The sequence below is a fragment of the Lepidochelys kempii genome, chromosome 25 (assembly GCF_965140285.1).
Source record: "Lepidochelys kempii isolate rLepKem1 chromosome 25, rLepKem1.hap1, whole genome shotgun sequence".
NCBI classification, from domain to species: domain Eukaryota; kingdom Metazoa; phylum Chordata; order Testudines; family Cheloniidae; genus Lepidochelys; species Lepidochelys kempii.
This window is the reverse complement of record NC_136404.1, coordinates 17893787-17902841: the sequence shown is the minus strand read 5'-3', so window position 1 is coordinate 17902841 and position 9055 is coordinate 17893787.

The window sequence follows — 9055 nt, the reverse complement described above, 5'->3', positions numbered from 1 at the left end:
GTGTGTGGATGGCACATGTGCAGTCCAGCCACCTGGAGGAGCAGGGGCGGGACGGGGCATGCTCAGTGCGGATGGAAGCCTCCGTGGCTTGAGTTGCCAAACTCCATCTAGTGCACATTGAGATTTTTTAGAGGCTTATAACTTGGCCAAGTTTGGGTGAATTTTCAGTGTTGGCAAAAGGCACCTCCCTGGCTCCAGGGAAACGTCCCCTGCCACATTTCAAGTCGCTGCTCCAGAGCATGGAGATGCTTGAGCTTCTTAATGAAGCAGCTGGGCATTTTTTTTTTAACATGGGCCAAAGAATGTAGTTCTCCCTAGCCTCATTCTTGGAAACTGCTGAACTGTTTTAGCTGAAATTTCCCCAACGTTTCAGTCTGTTGCAGACACCCAGCATGGCAAATTTCATCCCATGCTTAAAGTCTGGCAAAGCTTTGAAAACAGGGTCTTACAATGGAAAGTATCGGGCAACATTCATCATAGGTGGTGCTAACAGCTGTACATATGACGCAGTCACGCCTTCATCTCAAAAGATCCCATCACGTTTCACTGGCTCTGAATAAAGTGCTTGCTTCCATCTCCATCGAAAAGCAACTGCCTCTGGGGTGAAACACAGCAAATGTTTAAGGACACAGAAAAACATTACCCAGCAGTGCTGCAGTAGACGAAGCAAAAAATTTCTCCACTTCAGAGCTCAGATGGAATCATAGCAATGTAGGACTGGAAGGGACCTTGATAAGTCATCTAGTCTCGTCCACTGCGCTGTGGCAGAGATAAGTATCATCTAGCCCAGTGTTTCTCAACCTTTTTGATACCAGGGATTGGCTTGCTGCCTTCCTAAATGGTGTTAGGGAGATACCGGGGCTGGCTGTTGAGACACACTGATCTAGCCCCTGAAATCCCTGACAGGTGTTTGTCTGACCTGTTCTTAAAAACCTCCAGTGATGCAGATCCCACAATCTCTCCAGGTAGTTTGTAATTTACAGCTAGGAAGTTTTTTCTAACCTAAATCTCCCTTATTGCAATTTCAGCCCATTATTTCTTGTCCTGTCCTCAGTGGCAAAGGAGAACAATTAATCACCCTCCTCTTTATAACAACCATTTATCTAATTGAAGACTGTTATCATGTCCCCCCTCAATCTTCTCTTCTCCAGACTAAACAAACAGTTTTTTCAACCTTTCCTCATAGGGTCAGGTTCTCTAGACCTTTAATGATTTTTGTTGCTCTCTTCCGGACTTTCTCCAGTTTGTCCACATCCTTCCTGAAGTGTGGTGCCCAGAACTGGACACAATACTCCAGCTGAGGCTGTATCAGCATGGAGTAGAGCGGAAGAATTACTGCTTGTGACTTGCTTACAACCCTCCTGCTAGTACATCTCAGAATTATGTTTGCTTTTTTTTGCAATGGTGTTACCTTGTTGACTCATATTTACTTTGAGACCCATTGTGACCCCCCCAGATCCTTTTCTGCTGTGCTCCTTCCTACACACTTGTTTTCCATTTTGTGTGTGTGCAGTTGCTTATTCCTTCCTAAGTGGAGTATTTTGCATTTGTCTGTATTGAATTTCATCCTATTTATTTTAGACCAGTTCTCCAGTTTGTCAAGATCATTTTGCATTCTAATCCTGTCCTCCAAAGCACTTGCAATAGCTTGGTATTGTCCACAAACTTTGTACGTGTGCTCTCTGTGCTGATATCCAAATCATTTTTGGAGACCCTGAACAGAACCAGATCCAGGATGGATCCCTGCTGGAACCCACTCAATTTGCCCTTCCAGCTTGACTACTCTCTGAGTACAGTTTTCCTTATAGAAGGCTGAATGTAGTTACCCAAGTTGACAGGCCCTCTGGGCGAACGCCTCTTCTCTTGCGAAAAGGGTGGTGGGGTTTTTAATAACCACGAATTTTCAGGATCTTGGATTTTTTTAAATCTCATCTACAAGGTCCCACCAAACCTCTAACCCAGGATCCAGTGTAGGGAGCTATGTGGGGGCTGCGGGACAGATACCCAGAGAACAGACACTCAAAGAGCAATGAGCAAAGCTGTGTTTTTGGGAGACAGAATGGGAAGCCACCACACTGGGATGTTATGGGCTTGTCTACCAGTGTCGATCCTGCCCTGGTCTGGGAATGCCTCTGGAAACATGAGCAACGGCCTGCACTGGGGCACCCAGGCATATGCTGCTGAGGTGCAGGAAAGCAAAATGGGTAAATTAATGGCTCTAGGGAGGAATTTACAGACTGAAGGCAAACCTGGGTGCTTTGTTGTGGGCTCCAGAGGTTGGAGCAGCTGTGGGGAAATAGTTAGTTATAAAACCTGTGTGCTTGCGAATGGAACACTAGGGTGTGGGAAGAGGGAGGGACAATCTGTTCCTGGTGGCGGGACAGACCATGCTAGCAATGGCCAGGAAATGACCAGGGTGCACTGAGTGGGACTGAACATCAGAGCAGCACATTCACGGCGTTTCACACCCTTCCCTCCCTGAGAGACCAACAGACCGTGCCCTGGAAGCTTTGATTATTCCCTCTTATTTGCGCTGCAGGCCCCAGCCAAGGCCAGGACCCCCTTGCACTGGAGACTACATCGGCACCCAGGGAGGCCTTGGGGATGGGCAATGATTTGTGGAGGTGCCCGCCATTGTGGAAGGGGCAGGAAAAGCACATTCCTCTAGATAAAGCAGGGAACAGCCCGACCTCCATTCTTCTTGGGTTTTATGGACAGGAAGGAATTCTATCCCCGCACGAGAAAACTCGGCTGGGTGACAAAGTCCAAAACACAGCACCTCCCTTCCCCCCACAAAAAAGAGGGAGGGGAGCGTGAATGTCCTGGGAGGGCAGGTGCTGGCTGCCAGTAAATAATGACAGACACCGTAGCAGGAAGCTGAGGGTGCAGGAAGCCTGGCAGGATCAGGCCCTCTGAGGCAGAGTGGGAGTGGCAGAGACAAAGGCAGGGCGGGGAGAACTCCTTTCCCCACTTGCTCTGAGTCAGCCTCTCCACCACAAACCAGATGTGGTTCGTTTCGCCCTTCGACAGTGACCTTTAAAGAGCTGACTCCACGGACTCGCCATCCTGCCCACAGACTGACACAGCCGGCCATGGCTCACCAGGCACTCGCTGAGCTAAGAAAAGGAGCCACACAGAGCAGCAGCAGTAGCCTTTCGGGGTGGGGCGGGGGGAATAATGCGGCCCCAGCGTGCAGCATGGTTTAAACTGAGGACAGGCTGAGCCGTTTTGTACAGAGCATGTCCTGCCCACTGGGGAGCACCCACGACTGTCCCTAGAAACCACTTCTAGTCTGCAGGGTCCTCCCACCCTCACCAAGTTCAGGACCCCCTTATTGTGTGTGTCAGGGAAGTGCCGGGGACCCCCACGCTGCTGGCGAGGCGCTGCACAGACGGAATACACGGCTAGATGGAACCGCGTGGAGAAGGAGCATGTGACATAGCTGGGTCCCCCCCGGCACAGTCGATGCTGTAGGGCACGCAGGACTGACCCTACCGGGTAGGAAACCACTTGTGCCACCCTCCCCTCCTGCCCTGTGTCTGCCTTGCCGGTTCAGCCTGGGCTTCGGCTGCCTCCCCCTCTGGGCCTGGGCAGCCCCGGCAAATCGCACACAGGTGGAACGGGAGCCGTGTGACAAGCGGGTCAGTGACAGCTCACTGTAAGGACAGCAGGCCCTCAAAGTGGCTCAGGTGACTGAACCAAGGGCCGGTGAGGCCCAACTGCCTGTGGCAAGGAGACCGGCTCCCCTTTGCGCTTGGCTCAGGTTCAGCGCTCCTTGGTGTGGCCCGTTTGATTGGCCAGCGGACCCTCATCGTCCTGTCCTCATTGGACCTTGTGTCTCATCAGCGCAGAGAGCTCTGGAGTTAATCGAATTACTTGATTTTCCAGCCAGGGGCTTACTCCATAAAGTCCTTGGATTGCGAGAGTATCTGGCTCCAAAGCTACGGTGTAAAAAGCCCCAGAAGAAAGCCCCAACCAAACCCACAGCAGATCTTTGCATGTTACTTTCTGCATCCTTTTAAAGTGACCTGGGGGGGGAAATAAAGAAGCTAGAAATGCAAAGAATCCAGCAGTCAGGCTTTTCCTTATATTCTTCTCCCTAACATTTCCACATTAATGGGTAATTTACAACCCGTTTAACCCCTTCCACACTGCTGACACAAATCTGCTCTCCTTTGTGCAATAGCCCTCTTTGAAAAAAGCCAGCCCCGCCTTTTGGCTAGTGTTTGCATTGAGACAGCACAAATAGTTCTAGAGAGTGCAAGGGGCAGGGGGCGGGGGTTGGTTTGCTAATCTCTAGGGAGGGGGAAAAATGAGACAAATGTTGAGCATGGTGCTTGAGTCTGAGTGGCCGGTTCTCTGGGGTAACTCCAAGGGCCAGGGAGAGTCCAGCTGGGGGAGGGGAGATGTGTCTCGCCACATGGCGCAAGTGCAATTTTGGTGGAAAGGTGGATTTTCGCCACAGACCAAAAAACCAAAGCCCTCATTAACTCAGGTGTGTTCGCTGGGATTCCGGACCCGGAAGTCATTACCTGTTGCACATTGGGGCTCACCTGGACGAGGTATTCAGGTAACCATGTGCCCCAAGGGAATGGCCCTAGCAATGAACCGGCTGGCCCAGTTGGAAGGGCCTGGCCCATGTGCCTCTCCAGCGACGGTGGTTTCGTTATCGGCTGAGAGGCGCCAGTAGGAGCAGGGGTCACTTCTGAGAAATGCGAAAGGCAGTAACTGTTTTTATTGAAAAGGGGGAGGGGGAAGTGAGGGGCAGGCAGGGAGGCTGAGGATCAGGTGTAAATGTTTGCCACCTGGAATAGGATTGCACGGGAAGGTTTTTCCCATTAGAATGCGAGTGCATTTCGTGCTCATGCCGTTGAGGAGCTGACAGCGCAGGCTTGAGCCAGGCATATTGCAGGCAGGTGCTGCATAGCTTTCCACACACACAGCTCTGCCAGCGCACTTCAGTCCTGACCTGCAGCCCCCCTGCTAGCCCAGTCCTGGGCCCCACACAGCTCTGCCAGCGTCCCCCACACCCTTCCTGGGCTCCCTCCAGCACTCCGTGATTTCAATGCCCCATACGCTTGTCAAGTGCGGGGCATCCCAGACAGCGCCTCAGACCCGACTGGCAGCCCACCCTGCTATTCCAGGCCTGGGTTTCTCCTGAGCAGGCCAAAAGCTGCATGGATGTATTTGTGATGGGCAGCGAACCCGGCTGAACTGGGCATTTTTCTCTTTTAACCACAACCCCGTGTCTCAGAGTGGGGGCTCCTAACTGAACGGTGATGGCATCATCCCACTCAGGGAGTCGCCCCACACGCACCCATTCCCACTGAGGCTGAAAATGGCACCATGGCCTCTCCCGCCACTGAACCCTTAAGATGCAAGAAGACAATGCAAGTCATCCCTTCCCAGGCGCCTTGGCCCAGCGCTGGGGCAGGAACGCTCCCCGGCATGGAACAGCTATAATGGAGGGTACTGGCCTGGCACCTGGGCTTTGCACCCCTCACTGCCATTGCTCTGCTGCGTGCCCTGGGGCAGGCCCCAGCTGCTCAGTGCGGATAATGACGCCACCTTTGTACTTTGCAATTGAGGGATTAAAGGCAAGTGCAGAGCATGACCCTTACAGGAGAGTTTGCAAGAAGAGTGGAGTATCAGGGTCCTGCAAAGCCCAAACCAAGTTTGTTTAGGGTTTAAATCCCAAATTTCCAGAAGAATCCTCCATTTTGGGTGCCCAACTCGAGTCCCTTCGAGTCTGATCAGCAAAGGGGTTGAGCACCTGCTGCTCCCCCCGACTGCATCTCTGCAGGTCTGCAGTGCCACAGACGGGGCTCCCTATACGCTTGGAAAAGCGTTGGCCTGGCTCACCTTCAGCGGATGGTGACGTGGGGCCAGAGCTCCTGGCAGCCCCCCTCCCCGGGCAGTTCAGTGTCCTGAGCATTGGTAGTTCAAGGCATAGGTGTAGATCCCCAGTTGGTGCAACCGTAGCTCTAATGAAGCTACAGGAATGGTGCAGCACCTGGCCCACGGGTTTGTTGACACCCCAGGGCACTCGCCAGGGCACGTGGACATTGATGTCTTAACGAAACTTGAGTGGCTGAGAAGCATCCATCCAGTGCGGCTGGCTCTGGGCATGCTCACAGGGGAGTGGGCGGGCGCTTCCCAATTACCGCCCTGAACAAGTGGATGAAGCAAGCCTGGGACACAGCGTTCTCTCAGCAAAGTGCACAGCGTCCCACTCCCCCAGCCCCAGTGCCAGGGGCTTGGCATGCTCGCGGGGGAGCGCGCCTAACAAAGGCAGGGCTGTGCCTTGGCCGGCTCCTGTGAATCTGCACGCTTTGCCAGTGAGATCAGCGTGAGCGACCAGCTCTGGCTTTTTCTGTGCAGCTGGGAGGGAGTGCTGGGCAGCGAGGGGTTCTGCTCGGCGCAGGGCTCTGGAAACTCTATCTGTCAAGCATGTGACTCCGCTCTCAGTGTGATTTACTGTGACAGCTCCCAATCTATTCAATTTACTTCGACATTACTCACCGATGCAGGACACGGAGGCCGAGAGCCTGGACCAGAGCCAGCGGTGGGGTGGGGGGGCGGGTGGAGAGAGCGGAGCGGGGGAAGAACTAAAGCCAAACTGGCAAAGTCGCGAGCAGCTTTTCACCCTGGCCCAGTTTTATTGAGCGGAATAAGCTGGCACGACATGCCAGTGTGAGCCACCTGCCTCTTCGCCTTGCTCTGTCCACATGGCCCGGATTCTCCTCCAGTGCAAATCCGGGCCACGCCACCAACTTCAGGGGAGCAGGCAAAGAAGCAAAGGGAGGGTGGGGGAGAGCAGGACTCCCTTCCCCCTCCACTCCCTGGGTTGAGTAAGCGGCGTTCCCCCACTCCATGGATGGGTCTGGGGAGAGGTCTGCCCCGCTTCTGCTCTGTTCTACACTCACTGCTGATGCTGCTGCTCTACGCCCGCTGAGGGTCCTGCCCCATGTGTTCCCCATTAGGGGTGTGAGGTTATCAAAGCCTGTCAGCAGCTCCCAGCAGGCTTTGGGGTGCTGCAATAAATAACCATAACGAATGGAGCAGTGACAGCCTGCAAGGAAATACTGCTCTCCCAGCACGAGATTGACATTGTAAGGAGAGGGAGCCAGGGGATGGGCAATGAGGCGCAGGTGGGGGGCTGGCGGGTATTTTTCCTCCTGCCTTAAAAAAACCCTGTGAAATAAAAGTTATAAATCTAGCATGTCAGGAAAAGCCCAACAATGTGTATCTTTGTTTGGTAACGTCGCTCGCCTAGGAACTGGCCTGGCTCGGGGGCTGCTCCGTGTGTACAGGGAAGTAATGAACTATGCCCACCTCAGACCTGAACCGCAGCCCTCCGGATGGCCAGCTCCACCCTCCGGATCATGAGAGGCAAGGCAGCTAGATGGAAACAGACAGCGCTGCAGGGAAAGCCAGGCCGAGCTGAGGGTCCTAATCCCAACCGTGGCTCGGACGGCGTGGTGCTCCTGCAGAGACTCCGTGGATCCATCAGCTCCTCAGACTGGGTGAGCTTCCTGGGGCAGCGACCAGACCTTGCTTTACCCTCGGGAAGCTCTCTGCGCAGTGCGGGCTCTATCGGAAACGACGGACACAAACTTTGGCCCAACAAGGAGCAATTTGAGTTAGCGGCCGAGCTGCCTTCCTGGGGGGCTGCAAAGCTGCGCTGTTTGGGTTTGAAATCTTGGGGGCTCCCCAAAGAACCGGGCAAAGCTCCGGAGCGGTGGTTCTCATTCTGCCTTTGCCACACTGGCTTCTTCCATGCCCCCGACCCAGCTCGCCGGCCTTCCCCTCCCATGCAGCAACCCGTGTTCCGGCAGGGCCTGGGGGCTGGGCTTGTAGGTGGTGCTCATTCCAGAGGGCAGCAAGAAGGATTTCTGGAAACTTGACAAGATCCCGAAAGCTGGGCCCAGCCTCAGACCTGCCGAGCACTTTACGGCTTCTCCGAGTGTTGGGAGCCAGGAGTTGAGGGGAGGGGTAAGAAAGGAGCCCAGAATTAGTGCCCACTCTTGAAAATGCAGGTCTAGGCCCAAAGTCACAGAGTGAGTTAGGATTAGCGCTTGCTGTGGAACCCAGGAGTCCTGACTCACAGTCCCTGGCTCTAACCGTTAGATCTCCAGAGCAGGAGTGGGGCGCAAGGTCATGCAGTGAGTCAGTGGCAGAGATGAGAATGGAACCCAGGAGTCCCGACTCTCAGTCCCGCTGCTGGAACCACAAGCTGAGTACGAACTGAAATTCTCACCTACAGGGGGAGAATGATCCGGTTAAAGGGCCCGCCCATGCTCAATTAAGGGGGTGCAGCTGCACTGGGGCTCCTGGGGCAGCTCTGGTGCCGGGGCCCATAGTCCCCAAGGACGCCGGGCAGGTCCACTCTCCAGGCTGCTTAAAGTCACTAGAGAAATATCTCAGGCTTGAGGCAGAGCAGACACCAACGGGGCTGTCTGACCGGCCGCCAGGGATGTCACAGCCACGCCGCTAATGCCCAGGGAACGCCTGCATCTGGTGTCTTTCCCCTTTGCAGATTCCATCTCATGCCAGGCCTCAGACGCGCCCCGTCGGCTCAGGCGGCGAAAGCACGTTGGCGCCCGGCCCCGCCCGAGGCATATGGTATAATTGCCCGGGAATGCATGGCCCCACAGGGCTCTCCCCACTCCAACACGCACTTAGTGGCTGCTTCTCACACCCTGGATGAGAAGCAGCCAGTCGCCCGGTTTCCCCTTTAATGCGGGGAATGTGCTGAGCAGGGCCGGTGGCCGGCTCCCTGAAGCTGCCTGGGCCTGGCTCTTCTCTGCGCCAGCCCGAATGTTAGCCTCTGAGGTGCCACAAGGACTCCTCGTTCCTTTTGCTGATACAGACTAACACGGCTACCGCTCTGACACCCGTAACTGAACAGTGCATGGTCTGCAGTCGGTCTGTCCGGACTCGGCTGTCGCTCTGTCTGAGGGAGAGAGGAAGCTGCCGCCGGGAAGGCAATGACTGGAAATCAACACACTGGTACAAAACTAGTCCCCAGTAGCTCCCATCCTCCCCTCAGCCC